Here is a 17,374-nt window from a genome sequence, read left to right as displayed (position 1 = left end):
AAAGTCACAAAACATTTTTTAACTGCTTAATAAACATAAAAAAAACTGAAATATTTTTAAATATTAACAAATTATTTTGCATGAACATATTAATAAAAAACATGATATCTAACGTATTAGTTTATATATATATATATATATATATATTTATATATATATATATATATATATATATATATATATATATATATATATATATATATATATATATATATATATATATATATATATATAAATATATATATATATATATATACATATATATATATATGTATATATATATATATATATGTATATATTATATATATATATATATATATATATATATATATATATATATATATATACTAATACGTTAGATATCATGTTTTTTATAACATATTTATATACATATACATATATACATATCATCCCCATTGCTGAAAACACCAATTAAGTCGAAAAATTATTTTTTCAAAAAAAATATTTTTATGAACAAAAAATATTATTCAAATTTTCGACTTAAGCGAGGTTGTAAGCTAAGGGATGATATATATATATATATATATATATATATATATATATATATATATATATATATATATATATATATATATATATACATACATATATATATATATATATATATATATATATATATATATATTAGTAGTAGAAAATTACTTAACAAATTTTTTTTCCATTTAACACTGTGTTTCAAAAACAAACATACATCAGAAATGCTTTTAACACTGTGTTACATCAACAAAGATACATTTCTCATGAATCTTTGTTGATGAAACACAGTGTTAAATGGAAAAAAATTTTGTTAAGTGATTTACTACTACTAATATAATTGCTCTGTTCTTTTAAGAACATTGAGCACTCTATTGTGTAGAATACTTTTTAAAGTTGTTTAAATATATATATATATATATATATATATATATATATATATATATATATATATATATATATATATATATATATATATATATACATATATATACATATCTATACATATATACATATATAAATACATATATATAAGACAGTTTTTTACTTATAAAAATGCGTTTTTTAATAAAACTATATTTTGATCAATAAAGAATTTATTCCTTGCAATTATTTAAAAGAAAACTTTAAAAAACACTTAAAGTAATTCAAGGTTTGAATTAAGCGATTGCAAAATGAAAAACCCGGAAATATAACTGGCCTTCAAAATTTTAGTTCATGCAAAACCATCTAATTTGTTTTATAAGGGGCGAATCAACTTAAATTTGTGAGCAAAAAAGTTATAAAAAATAAAAAAAACTTACGACTACAAAAGTCGTAACACTCTAATAACTAACTGCATTATAAAAGCAATAGTGTTATTACTTTTATAATGCACTTATAAGATTTATAATTCATTCTTTGTTCAAACAACATAAGTAATCTTAAATTTTAATTGAAGTAGAAAAGCATCTAGAAAAATAGAGTGGATATTCAAATAATATTTAAAACTTATTGAGGAACTAAAACAACTTTATAAAAATGTACTGTATAAATGTTATTATGAAAAACGTTACTAATGGTCCATATAAACGAACGTTAATTTTAAAATCTTTTAAAACTTATAAAATCTTTTTATTGATTGATTTTTAATAATATTTATATATCCACTTTATTATTTCTAGATCTACTTTGGTTAAAGTTTGGAATTAATAATGTTGTTTGAACAAAGAATGAAGTTTAAAAGTGCTTTATAAAAGTAATAACATTTTTTAGCACTATTATAATATATTACTACTATAGTTTTAATTACTTTTATAATGCAGTTAGTGACACATATAGTGAGTTAGTGACTAGAGTGTTATTACTTTTGTACTCGTAAGTTTATTGTTTTGTTTTGTTTTTTATAGCTTTATCGATGACAAACTTATTATAATTTGCTCCTTGAAAACTTAATTTTAGTTTTCAAGGAGCAAATTTTAATTTTAGTTTAAACAAAGCAGTGTACTTGCTTTGTTTAAACAAAGCAGTGTACTTGCTTTGTTTAAACTAAAATAAAAAATGAAAATCATTAGTTTTATTTATTAAAATTTTTTTTTACATAAATATACAAAAAAATAACTTTTACACTGGACTACAGATTATCATAGCGGACAACTCAAATAAGAAATTTTTTTCAAAAAACCAGAAGATACACCGCTAAAGTTATATATTATATAACTTAAATATAACTATGAACGCGTGTTTAGATAACATCTTTGAAGTCACACTGAAATAGCCTACTGCTGGTGGCTTCAATACATGCATCTTATAGCCTGCTGCTGCAAAGGAGTGCAGCTATATCAACAGAATGTTTGGCATGGATTAGGGTTAGGGTTTCTTTATTTTTATTATTCTTTATTTTTTACTTCTTTTTCTGAAAATTCCATATAAATTAATAAAACAAAAATGTAAGGATTTGTTAAATAAACACTTCATAGTATGTGTGTGTATGTGTGCATACATACATACATACATATATATATATATATATATATATATATATATATATATATATATATATATATATATATATATATATATATATAGCGTGGAAAATAACAATCAGTCAATGATCAACGACCGCCTCAAATGACTAAAATTGCTATTTTGACCTCCCAGAATGAACTCTTGCCGATCATGGTTGGCCGGTTGAAAAAATTTATGATTTTGAAAAATGTTCGACAAATAATCAGGATATTATTTGGAAAAACTATACATTAATACTAAAATTTAATAAAACCATATAAAGTTTGAAAAAAACTTTTAAAACAGTTTTATTTGTATACAATATGCTTTTTTGACAAGTGTGTGACCTAATCTATATCTATTAACTATGCTTCACTTATTAATATTAGGTCCATTTTTTTTTCTTAAATGATAGACATTTTTATTATATTATATTATTAAAAAAAATTTCATACATTATTTTAATAAAAATATAATAATATATAACAACTACTGTATTTAACTAAGAACATTCTTTCAACTGTACTCTGTACTTAGTCATCTTTTTTTATCTTTAAATCTTTTTATTTATTTTTTCATTTTTTTAACATGTGTTTATAGTAAAAAATCTTGTTTTATACAAGAGCAGATCCATAGGAAGGAGGAGAGAGGAGGGAAGGGGGGGAAGGGCAATAGGGACATTAGTATAGCCATCGCCCAAAACATATCTCTCTTCTAACTATACTTCGTCTTTTTTATTCAATGTTTTTATTTATTTTTCTTGTAGCTTTTCGGCCACTTGTGTAGCAATTGCAATAATTAAATTGTTTTTAAATAAATTTAAAATTATCATTTGCAAGTTGCCATTTTTTTCTATTATTTTATTGTAATTGAATTTTTAAACTTTAACTCTTCAAAATATGGCAACAAAAAGAGACAACTCATTTTTAACACTATCAAGATTGGAGTTAAAACCACTTATTGAAGAGAAAAATCTATTCAATAGAATTTCTATTAACTTAAAAATACTTTTTTAGTTATCATACTTTGCATTTCATAAAACAATTTTTTTTTTAGTATTAAATGATCAGTTAGAATTTCTTTATTAAAAAAAATTCAATAATTAAAACAAAAAAACTCAAGGATAAATTTTTTGGACGTTATCAAATTTAAGAGTGCAAGAATTTTTTAAAACTATTAACATTAGCATGTAATTAAAACATTTATTATTTGCAAGTTTTCATTTAAAAATGCAATAATTTTATTTAAAATTATTTTTTTAAAAAGGAACACAAGTTTGTTAGTTTGAAAGTATTAAGTTTTTTTTGTTTTTATATAGTTCAATTACAAAGTACTAAAACTAAGATTAAAAACTTAATAAAAAATAAAAATAAAAACTTTGATCGTCCAAAAAAAAACAATTGACTTATTTTTTCACGCTGTATACTGTAATACTTGGACTTTAGGAGGGTCGCCAGTAGGGCGACTTAAAGTAACTCGTTGGTTAATTTTGGTCACCCGCCAACTTTTTGAGTTGCCCACTTACTTTTTCAGTTGTCTGTCTCAATTTTTATAGGAATTTTTGCATTAAGATTTCTCCCATACAGTCATTTTTCATTATAGTGCTAAGTGTAGACTAGAAATAATTTGCGTAAATAAAAGTAATATTGTAAACTATTGATAAAACACAATTTTCTACTTTCAGATAAAATTTAACAGATAAAAATTAGTAAAAGCAAATGTCTATATATATGAGGAGGTGGGGGGGGGGGGATGCCATTAGGTTTTTCATTTAAATTGACCGCTTATTTTATTAAAACAATATGCCCTCTTTTTTACAACAACAAAGTTGTAATTAAATTTAATTTTAAACTTAGCTAAAAAATAATTTTAAACCATGCTAGAAATTATATGAACTAATTTAACAAAAATTATTAATTGAATCTAAACTCGGTATTTGAAAAAAATTATATTTCCTTATAACTTATTTCTCGAAACAACCTTATACTTAACATAATTTTTTATTTGTTTTTCACAATTTATTTATTTTAATTTTTACACATTTAATTTAGTATTCTTAAAAAAGATTAGTAACTACTTATTGATAGATTTTAACAGAGACCAATAAGATATTTGTAAATATAATTTATGCTCTTAAATATATTATGTCAAAAGAATAGGCTTTATACAATATTTAATTAATTAGAAACAAAAAATCTATTTGTGAAAAGAATTCAGTTGAACTGAAGCACTTCTCCCTTTTTATAAGAAAAAAAAAGTTTTTAATTTCGTTTCACTTAAAATATTCTATGATAATCTATAATGGAGGGACTTATATTTTGCGTAATCAATTAGTTAGCAAACAATTAGAAAAAAACTTAAATAAAATTTGCAAAGCTATCTTACATTCATTTGAAACTAAATTTTAAATTCAACAATTATACTATTTTACATTCCTTCAAAACTAAATATAAATTTTTAAAATGATATTTTAAAGTCAGTAATATTAAAAAAAATTTTATAAAACAATTTGTTTCTTCAAAAAATGATAAATTCTAAGGTTAAATTCTTTTCTTTTACAACCTAATAAACGATGTTTAAAAATTGGTTAAAAGTTAATTTAAGTATTCCAAAAAAAAGTTTTTGTCAAACTGAACGCTTTCAACATTTACGAAAAAAGCAAGCTGCATAGCGCCTCTTAACAAGGCCTGACAAAGTATTTTTTATTTTTGGCAAATTTAGATCTATAACTTTATCTCTAAATCCTTAAACAAAATTTGTAAAAAAATAGCCAATTTAAACAATAAAATTTTTAAGTTTTTATTTAGGAAGTATTTTATTAAATACATTTAAATGCTCATACAATTTTCTTATGTTTTGATTAATAATAGAGAATGGAGAACCTTAAAAATACATCTTTATTATTATTTTAGACCATAAAAAATTTAAAAAATTTAAAAAAAAATTTTTAAACCAAAATCCTCATTTGATGTAGTAGCACTTCTCACATATTTTACTTATTTGTAAGTCGATGTAGCAGCACTCTGTGCATGTTCTACCTATTTGTAACTCTATGTAGCAACACTCCTTGCATGTCCTAGCTATTTGAAAATTGATGCACCCCTCGGATAATCTCTCTCTATATTTTTGCAAGGGCTTTGCCATCTTTATTAAAATACTTCCATTAAAAATATATTTTATAGTTATATACTCTAGTATCATTATAATGCTGATATCTAACATAATTTTTTAGCGAAAGAAGATAAAAACCCAATAAAACTTAACTGTTTTGCAGATCACTATAAATAATTTTTTTTTACTCTTTTAATAAATGATAGTGTGAAAAAAGGTTATTAGAGGTTTTAGCAAAAAAATAACAAAGGTAAAAAAAAGCTGAATTTGCAAGCACATACATAATTGACAATATACATTGATGAATAACATGTACTGTTTTAAAAAAAAAACTTATTGTTTAACAATTTTCTAGCACTGTTTTATATTATGAACTGACAACTTATTAAACAATCACATTATATCTATATATATAAAAAAAAATTAGATGCATTTAAATTTTGTTTATTACTTTGTTTATTTTACTATAACAAAATAATTGTTTGATCAATTGTCAAACATCTATATTAAAGACTTATAAGAAGAGTTTTAGTTTTCAATTATTTTGTGAGTACAGCGTGCATTAGCATGTTAAACACGCTATGATATAAAACATGCACAACATGTAAAACACACTCTGCAACAGTAATTTCTTTCAAATTAAAAAAAAATTTGTGCAATGAAGAAGCAGTAGGTATTGTTACCAATGAGGCATTTCTTTGGGCTATTGCTTGAGTTTTTAAATAGGCAACAGCATCCATTACTTTTACAGATGATTGAACACTGAAAAAAAAAGGACGTGTCAGGGTTAGGTAGGTTTACCATACTGACCATAACTGACCAAAAATACAAAGTAATCAATTTATTATTCTTTGAATTAAAACGTTTTATTAGAGACTTTAAATGCCAAGAAATATAGCCACAGGTTTTTTTCCTGTTGAAATGTTTTAAAGATCATTAAAATAGTTTAAATCTTCAAGATCAAGAATAGATAAATCAATAGTGTCAAACATGCTTAAATCTGCTTAGACCCTTTTAGTTATGTCAAAACTCAAATAGGTACTATAAAAATACAAAACCTTATCTAGCTTATCTGATCAATGCATTTATTGTTAACATCTCTGGCTTTTCTGACCAATACATTTGTTAATGACATCAAAATAAGTAACAGTTTTTGATTTATTTAACATTTTAATTATTTTATTTTCAATTTTGTTGAGTTGGAAAAAAAAAATTTTTTTTTGAAAACCTTAAAACCTATCAACTAATTATCTAATTTATATTTACCCAGGTCACTGATTCCCTGATAGTGTAACGCTGACATAATGCTTACATATTAATCATGCAAAAGATATTTGATTTTAAAGCGCATTAATTACTTTAAAAACCATCTTAAGTCAAAACAAATTTATTTTATTTAAACTTTATTAAATTTTAGCGTTACAATATTGTGTGGTGTAGTGGTTAATAAATTTCTTCATGGTGCCTGTGCTCCGGGTTTAATTCCAACTGGAGTTTATTTTCGTTTTTATTTTTAAATAATTTTTTATTAATTAACTAATTGATGCCAATACATTAATAATAATAAATATTAATATAATAAGACACGGTGGTTACTAAATAGTTAAGTAATTCAGTTAATAACATAAATGTGCATAACATGTCTTGCTCTTAAAGAAAAACTCAACTTATCAATTTTATCAAAAATTAAATATCTTCAGAGTTAATTTGTCCATTAAGTCACTGTTAATTTGTACAAATTATATAGAATTATAGTAGCGAAAAAAAGTATGTATACTCCACTAACTCTATGGAAAAAGTTAACATTGTATTGACGTTAAATAAAATCATACGCTTTAATAGATTTATATTTCAAAGATATGTAACAAACTTTAGGTAATAATATAATCATTCTATTTTTCCATATGATTTTATGAATTTATGGCAAAATGAATATAAATTTTTATTTTACTTGATGGTTGTGTGGGAGTTTGTAAAAAACATTAAAAAAAAAAAAAAAAAAATTTTGAAAAAGAGATTTTTTTCCTTGACTTATGGAAAAAAATTTGAAAATCCCTTACTTTTCCTTGATTTTCCTGACTAGAAAAAATTTCCCTGATTATTCCCTGATTTTCAGTTGGCTGGCCACACTGTTAACGTTATCGTTAATGCTCTTACTCTCAAGTCCTTAATACAAGGGGAGAAGGAGGGGAGGGATAATTAAAAGAAGGAGTGGAATTTTAGTTTAGATCTAATAAACAATATGGTTTGTGTGTGTGTGTGTGTGTGCGTGCGTGTGTGTGTGTGTGTAATAAAAGGGGAAGTGGGAATGTTTTTATGATACAATATAAGTATTTTTATAAAAAAGTTTAGTTTATAAATCCGAACTAATACTTTTTACAAAATACACTTTAATTCAAAAAAACTATTTTATTCTAGCGTGTCATGCGACCTAATGCATATTTTTGAACAGCTGTTTTAGCATAATTTCAATAGGATTTAATATGCTAAATCAAGATTTACCAAGTCGGCAATTTTTAAAGCCTGTTTACGCTGAAAGTTTTTGTTTTTATTGATGACTGAAAGAATTATTTTTTAATTTAAAGGTTGATTTTCACTGTGTTTTTTTTTTAGTTTTGAGATATGTTTTTGCTGACAACAATTAAAAATTAATAAAGGGGGGGTGGGAATCTTAATAAGCTTGGGGTGGGTGGGAAAAATTTCCGAAAATTAATAAATGCCCCCCCTCCTTTTTTTAATTAGGGACTCGAGAGTAATATACTTTATAAAGAAATTCTTTATTGAAATTTTTTAATTTTTTGTTTTTAACATTAGTTTTAAGTCATTTAAATTTTTAATTTTAATTCTTTTTCACTTATCAATTAGGTATGCGTAATATATATAAGATTTATTTACCTTCACCGGCTTCACTTCACTTATCAAAATAATTATCTTTTACAAGTGTAAAGGGTTGCTATAAACAGGCGCCACAGGCGCCCATGAACTTTTTGGTAAAATTACAATTATGATATTAAAATTTATTAATCCTAAAAAAGATTTAACATTGTTAAAAGTAAAACTGAATATGAAAATTTAAATACAAATTTATTAATATAAAACAAAACAGAAATCAGCAAATAAGATCAAATCAACAAAATTGTTTATTATATCAACAAAATTGTGTATTATTATTATATGCTTATGTATATCGTATATTATGTATATTATTATATGCTTATGTATATTGTGTATTATTATTATATGGTTATGTATATGTATAAATTGTGTATTATTATTATATGCTTATGTATATATTATGTATATTATTATATGCTTATGTATATTATTTATATTGTTTATAATATCCATTATTGTATATTATATTCATTATAGTTATTTGAAACTAAGTATTAATAAAAAAATTATTTCAATAGAAAAAAAAAAAAGATAAAGTATATAATAAAGTGATCTTGTAAATGTATCCATGGCAAAACTAACATGTAAAAAAACAATTTTTGAGTAAAAATTTTAATTAGCTAAAGTTTTGTACTGTTCTATGCAAAAAAGGATGTTTCCCTTATATATAAAATTCTATAAAATGTAAAATACCTGTAAACATGTAACATTGTTTAGTAATACTTTAAAAGTCTTGTTTTAGTTTCTATATTCATTAATAATTTATTTAACTATATAATGTCAAAAATGTCCCAATGTTTTCAAAAAAGCAGTGCTGCATCAAGCACTTCTATGCTGAAGAGACTCGGTGAATCCGGTTGACTATTTATGTTGTTTGGCTAATGCCTTTATGCTTTTCCAGTAAGAAAGCTCTAGAAATTATTTGTGGATGATGTGTTTACAGTTTTGTATGGTAAAGCATTCCAATCATTTTCGACTGTTTATGAAATAATTGAATCCATCAGCACATTTTGACACATTTTTAAAAAGTTTTCCAGGCAAAGATTGTGGGCGCGTAGATTGTAGTGTGAAGTAACAGACTCTTTTATTGGTAGAGTGAAAAAGTCTTTTTAACTTTTTTAAAACCATGTATTATTTTAAAATGTATATTTTTTGACCACTCTTCTGCTTTGTTGACGTCTATTTGCAAGAAAGCACCATCTTGGCTCGATTTGATAACTGAACCTTGTGATACCTCGCTTGTAACACTCATCCATTCAGATTCATGGAAATCAATTTCCACTTGCTGTTATATATTGGTGAGGGATTGTTTGATCCAAGTGATTAATGCTTTGAGTTTAAACAGGAGTTGACAGTATGATACCTTATCAAAGCCATTACTAAAGTCAATGAAAATTACATCAATAAGGTTACCTTAGTGAACAACTTTAGTTAAGATATATCTCACTTCAAGTAGATTTGTGACGCAGCCTTTTTGTTTAGAAAACCATGTTGCTCTTTGATGATAAGGCTGTTTACTTACGAAAACAGCCCTAACACCAAAGAGTTTGCAGAATTTCAAAATTTGATTGTGTATGATGCTCTTGAGGACTTTGCAGGGTAGGGATGTATGTAAATCAGGACGGTACTTCGATATTTTTGTTCTGGACCCTTTCTTTAAGATAGAACATGTTTGATTTTCTCCAGAGGTCTGGAACAATGCTTTTTTTAAACAATTTATGGTAAACTAGTTTAAGAGGTGTAGTGGTTGCAGGTAGGTTGTATAAGGCAGTTGTACATAATCTTAGAATTCTTGGATATTGTATTTTTTGTACTTTTAAAATAAAACTAATTTAAGTACTATATAAATTTAATATAAAAAAAAGATTTAAGAGATTTAAAAGTTATCCAAAAACTTATTAAAAAAATATATAAAAAATAAAGTTATAATTTTGGAGTAAAAAATAAAACCAAGAAATTTGATAAGCTTTTATTTTTGCATTTTTTGTTTCATAAAAGTAGAAATGTTTTTAAAAATTACATTAATAAATGTTTTTAAAAATTACATTTTTTATTTTAGCATTACTGTTAAAATGAAAAATGTAATTTTACTTTTATAAAATATTTCTTTAAAAATAAAAAGTGACTTTAAAACTTAAAGCTTTTAAAGCTAAACTGAAATACTGCATTTTATGCAGTATTTCAGTTTAGCTGCAGTGAATGCAGGCATTCATTAACCAATCTAGATCTTTTTATAACAAAATAGGCTTATAAGAAGAAGTCTTATTAACATTAAAAATAATTAACTCAAAACTTATCTTCTAACATTATGAAATAAACACAGTTTATCTGAGAAACTTGTAGAAACTTTTAAATCCAAAATAAAAATCTGATTTTTTATAGCTTATTTATATATGGCTTTTAACTTAAAACACAATACTATCTTAAAAATTTTAGTTGAAATATATACCGAAATGCGCTTTAGCTTTTCTTTGAAAACTCAACAAAAAAATTCATTTAATTCAATTAAAATCAATTTAATTCATCATTGCCAACCCAAAAGTGTTTAAGATTGGCAAAAAATTGCCAACCTAGTTTCTATGCTTTATGGTAAGACCTTTGTATCAATTTTTTTTGCCGACCTGATGCCTCAATCTTTTAGAGGTTGGCAAATTATTGTCGACCTCATTTTTCCTGATTCCGAGGATTGATCATGTAGAGATAGTTTATAGTAGAGATGTACATGTAGAGATAATTGAACCCTGATAAGTTATTACTGTATGTTAATGAATCATATTTTGTTTCTTCAAATTATTTAAGCCTTTACAATAAACAAATTTGCTTTAAAGAAGAGTCTCATGTCAAAAACTTACTCTTGAATATCAAAAAGAATTTACCTATATAAAACTGCTAACGTGACATTGATGATGAAAATGAGTAATAAGTAAATTTCACATTTTACAATAAAAATACTTACATTTTGCAATAACAATACTTACATTTTGCAATAATAGAATTGTGTCAAATGAGTAAATGTAAAAAATGGATGACGCAAAACTTCAGCAGGTTTTATTCTTCTAGCAGGATCTAATTCAAGCATTTTCTTCAAAAGATCCACAAAAACAGATCTAAAACATTTTTAAAATAAATTTTGTATATTTATACAATTATAATTTTTAATTTAATTTCATTTGTTTATAACTTTAATTTATATTTTTGCTTAATGCACACATGCCTACTCACATATATTTAAAGTTTAATACACACTCACTCATATTTAAAGATTAAAAGTGAGAGATTTACACAAGTCATTACCTTAAATTAAAGAAAGTGATTGTTTCTAACAATGGAGTTTTCTGCAATGACTCACTAAATCGATTATTTTAAAAAAACATCTTACCTGTCAACTCTTTCAGCAGTACTTTCACTATGACTTAAGCTTTATGGAAAATTTTTCTATAAAAATTAAAAATTTACCATACAGTTTTAACATCGATCAAACAAAAAAAAAATTTAAATTGCAAAAGAAAGAATATTAAAAAAGTATTACTTAGATAAGGGCTACCTAAAGTCAGGGTGAGACAAGGTTTACTAAAACATGGATTAGCAAAATTATAAGAATGAGATTTAACTATCTTTAAAATCAACAAACAAAAATTGCTTTTAATGAAGGAATAACTTTTTTTTTTGGGTGGTGAGTAACATCTTAATGTGCATTGAACATATGGTTAAAATAAAAATTTTAAAATATTTTGCACTAAAGGAAATAACTTGTACATATTTTCACCCATTAAAAGCAATTGAGTGCTTCCCTGAAGTTTTGAGAAATGCCTGCAGTCGCTATTAAGTGTTGAGCGACCGATTCCATTGTAAAGCTAATGACCTCAGACTAATGCAGTCGTTTTACAGTCGCTTTACAAGTTAACAGTTTTTGAACATTAATTAGTTTTTTATTTGAATGCTGTGTGATTTATAATTTAACTTGTACTTAACAAGACTGATATAAGAACATATGTATATCACTTAATTAAATCTTTTTATGATGTTTTTGTTTTATGATTTTTAATAACATTGTTTTGCAATTATTCATGATTTTATGTCAATATTATTTTTATGTACTTTAACTTTAAAAAAATTTTTTTTTTTTTCATAAATGAAATAGTAATAAAATTTAACTCGTGTCATTGAGTAGGAGCTAATTTTGGCTGGAGTCGGAGTCGGAAAAATTATACCAACTCTGACTCCAGCTTTCATAAAAGTTTCATAACTTTCATATGAATTTTATATATGTTAGTCATTAAAATATTTTAGTTAGACGAATCAGATCGCTCCCCAGAATTTTTGAAGATAGGGATAACAGATGCGGCTTTCCAGCAGGCTGGAAAACAAGACTCTGATAAGCACTTGTTGAATAGTTTTGAGAGTATAGACGACAGCTCCGGAGAACACTTCTGCAAGACAATAACAGGTATGTTGTCCGGGCCACAAGCTGTAGAGAAATCTAGGCAGGAAATCACTTTAGATACAGATGCTGGAGTGATATGAATGTCAAGCAAAGGATCAACCTGTTTGTTGGCAATATCAGGTAGAACGCAACTAGTGGAATCAAGAGATGATATTGATGAAAAGTTTTTAGCAAACAATTCAGCTTTGTCTTTAGGTGAGGTGACAAAGTTGAACCATACAAGAGAGGTGGAATTATAGATTTGCCCTTATTATTGATATTATTAAAGATTCTCCAGAAGTCACGAGAGCCTAATTTTTGAGATGAGATACGATATTTCATGACCTGAGAATAGCGGGTTTTGGCGTTAGACAAAACCTTTTATCAGTTGTTTCGAGCAGTAATAAACAGACGCCTGTTTTCTGGAGAATAGTTTTGCTGATAAATATGGAAGTAACGGTTTCGATTGGCAATCGCAGCAGCACAGTGCGAGGAAAATCATGGAGGAGAGTGAGACTTGACCTGGAATCGTCGAGAGGGAATAAAAGATTCCATGCCAGCCTGAATCCACGAAGTTATGTAAGAAGCACATTTGTCGACAGGAAGTTGAAAGATTTCTACTTGTCTGTTTTCTGTCCTTCATGTTCTTAGCCAGTTTTTAATTGCCGAATTGAGAAGTTACATTTAGCACTGGCAACACTTAGAAATCATAACTTAATAATTTAAAACATTTTGTTTATGATTGGGTATTGCATCTGGTCACACAAATCAAAAATAACAGAAAGATCAGTAGGCAGTAATGCGTGATTCCTCACTCATCCTTCATCCTTAAACATTAGCGCTGCCATAACTTCTGATGTTATTTCAGGTACAGGTCAGTTTTGGATACTAAGTCCAAGAATGACATCATAGACATTACTGATTGCAGAAACAGTTTCACCAATATCTTTATGATTCAGTGTAATAATATCTTTTGATATCAAAGAATAGATTTGAAGACATTGCAATTTATCGCAAATTGAACGTTCTTAACTTGATGTTTTGGATCCATCCCTGTAACCATAAGAGTATTTTCGATGCATAGAGCGTATAAACATATTTTTAAACATAAATTGTGACCATGTAATTAATTATTATTCAAGGAAAGTTAACATTTTTTCCAGTGTCTTTTTCTGTGTCTTTATTTTTATTTTTTTATTTTTTTGTGTCCTATAAATATTGTATAGTCTTGTTATTATTTCTAATGGATAAATGTTCAAAGTTGATTTGTAAAAATATATTTTATGAACTTATATAATAATCCTAAAATATTTTTACAGCTGCATCCTTCATAGTGTCTATTTTGGTGTCCTAGAGTTATTGTATATTTTCAGGAAATATTTTAAAATTCATTAAGCAATGGCAATATCTTAATTCATATTTTAATTTCAGATTTAAATAGGACAATTATTACTAAAATTCTTTTTATTTTGGTATGCTTAAAGGTTAACACGGTTGGAGCAGTCCTGTATTAGAACTTCAATATATTACACTAAAACCAATTAAGATAAAGTTAGATAATTTTATCTTAATTGGTTTTAGTGTAATATATTGACACAATAAACATTGTTTATTTACAATTATTATATTTAGTTACATTTAATATCTGATATATATATTTATATCTGATATATATATTTATATATATATATATATATATATATATATATATATATATATATATATATATATATATATATATATATATATATATATATATTTAAACAATTTTAAAATATATTCTACAAAGTAGAGTGCTCAATGTTCCTAAAGGAACAGCAATTATAAACTAGTAGAAAATCATTTAACAAGTGATTTTCTACTAGTTTTACTATTTTTCTCATTTTACACTGTGTTTCATCAATAAAGATTTCTGATGAGTCTTTATCGATGAAACCAGAGTAAAATGAGAAAAAGTTTTGTTAAGTGATTTTCTACTAATTTTTATATATATATATATATATATATATATATATATATATATATATATATATATATATATATATATATATATATATATATATATATATATATATATATATATATATATATATATATATATATATATATATATATATATATATATATATATATATATATATATAGATCTATAGTTTGTTGTCTTAGGGAAGAGCGGAAGGAAAAAAGTGATTCTTACCAACACATACGTCACTTTTAATTACTTTTACTTTCGTCCAACATTTGCGTGTTGGACGAAAGTCAAAACCATTAATTTAATTACAAATAAATCGTTTTTTAAAAAAACCACAAAAACGCAAATTTAATTGACCAGAATGTTTTAAAAACATTCTGAATTTTTTTAACAATATAAACAATGTTTTTATTTTTATTTTTTTTATAAAATGTTTTTATTTTTAATTTTTTTAATAAAATGTTTTTATTTTTATATTTTTTTACTGTAAATCATGCGCGGAGTGTTGCTACATCGACTATCTTATAGCCTGACTCACAAGGGAGTGCTGCTACATCGACTGACAAATAGCCTGACTCGCAAGGGAGTGCTGCTACATCGACTGACAAGTAGCTTGATCCGCAAAAGGGAGTGCTGCTACATCTACTATCTTTTAGCCTGACCCGCAAGGAGTGTTGCTACATCGACTGAGAGTTTGGTTGGGGCAGGCAGTCTATCAATTAATTGAAAAAAAAATTCTGGTCTTGAATTTTAATTTTTAATTTTCGTCAACAAAATATGGAAAAAACTTTCGGACAACATCTAAGGGTTGTATATATATATATATATATATATATATATATATATATATATATATATATATATATATATATATATATATATATATATATATATATATATATATATATATATATATATGCGGTAGTGGTGTAGTGGTAAAGCGCTCACTTCATAAGCGAGAGGTTCCGGAGTTCAATCCCCCACCACGTCCCTGGTAGTACCGCGCTCAAATTGTTTCTCAGCGCAGCGGCCTTGTTCCTCAAGGTTCGTGTTTCGGAGTTATAGAGTTGAGAGAGGGCTATAACCACTATTAGTAGCCTCCTCATCTGTAGTGGCCTTCTCGGCCATGAGGAGGTGAATTACAAAGATATATATATATATTATTCTGATTCACTTCCAACAAGGCCCTCAAGTAACCACGATTAATGAGGCAGTTACTAGTAAAAAAAAAAAAAAAAAAATAGAGTTATAGAGCAAGCAAACAGTTGACAGAATACTTAAAGTGTTGTATGAGTCAGGAAAATATTAAGATAGGAGAGAGTTCTGAAGGGTTGAAATGCAGTGTAAGAAGCTTTAATACTTTCTACAGTATAAAAGTTTAGAGCATGCAGAGACAGGTACAGTAAATGTATGAGACTTAGACAGTTGGACCTACTCAGAATAGAGTGGGTCCAACTTTGTTTACAATGCATTTTTGAACCTTGTCTAGAAGAGAAAGAGCATCATTATAAGAACCGACCAAATATTACACAGTTCCTGTTCTAATCAATCAAAAAGAGATGACTTTTGTCAAGACAGAAGTAAAGTTCAGTCATCAACAAAAAGAGTTACTTTAGATATAAGGTTGTCTAGAAGATCATTAATGTAGATAAGAAACAAAACAGGACCAAGGATAAAACCTTTAGGCACCCCAGAAGTGACCAGAAATCAAGAATAGTGTTAGCCTTCAAGGATGACCTTAATAAAGCAGTTAGAAAAAAACGATTTGATAATCTCAAAAACTTTACCATATACATATATATATATATATATATATATATATATATATATATATATATATATATATATATATGGGTATATGGGTGGTACCTGTCCGGTGGCATGGGACGACTTGTTTTCTTCGAGGGCAACTGGAAAAAAATGCCTGTCAGTGGCCCAGCAGGACGACCAGACAGTTTGTTACTTGCAAAATTGTGTTTAATAAGATTTTATTCCTTGCAATTATTTAATAGAAAACTTCAAAAAGCATTTAAATTAGTTTACACGTCGTTTAATAATTTTTGTTTTTAACTTTGTCAAACAAAATTAACAAAATAAAAAACTTTTTTAAGATGCACATGATAAATTGTTATTAGAATGCAATTAATGATGCAAGTGGAAAGTCTTTTTATAATGGAAAATAATTAAAACATTAAAAACATAATGTTTTAAACATTCAACTAAATTAAATTTGATTGAAGATTAAGAGAGAATGATAAAATATTTTTCTTTTAATAAAACATTTCTTTGCGGTTTTGGTTTTCAACTTTTTTGCTTTGTGTAATGAAACCTTTGTTAAGATTGACAAAAAAGAAACGACACGAAACAGATATCGACTATGACAGAAATGATGATCTTTAAAAGTTGTATTTATTGTCATCTCTTTACAAATTTTTCTTTGTAACTAATGTTACCTAACAATATTTTTTAACAGGTTATAAAGTTTCCCTTTT

General features: G+C 25.6%; 1 long non-coding RNA gene across 1 annotated transcript; it reads right to left on the bottom strand.

Annotated features, from left to right (window-relative positions):
* Positions 1-6,244: 6,244 nt before the first annotated feature.
* LOC136090267 (uncharacterized) lies at positions 6,245-11,935 on the bottom strand. Its single transcript, XR_010643299.1, has 3 exons — positions 11,867-11,935; positions 11,466-11,594; positions 6,245-6,354 (listed from the first exon to the last, which is right to left on the bottom strand). It is a non-coding gene; the product is annotated as an uncharacterized LOC136090267 (long non-coding RNA).
* Positions 11,936-17,374: the final 5,439 nt, after the last annotated feature.

The sequence above is a fragment of the Hydra vulgaris genome, chromosome 13, assembly GCF_038396675.1.
Source record: "Hydra vulgaris chromosome 13, alternate assembly HydraT2T_AEP".
NCBI classification, from domain to species: domain Eukaryota; kingdom Metazoa; phylum Cnidaria; class Hydrozoa; order Anthoathecata; family Hydridae; genus Hydra; species Hydra vulgaris.
This window is presented reverse-complemented; position numbering and strand designations above follow the sequence as displayed.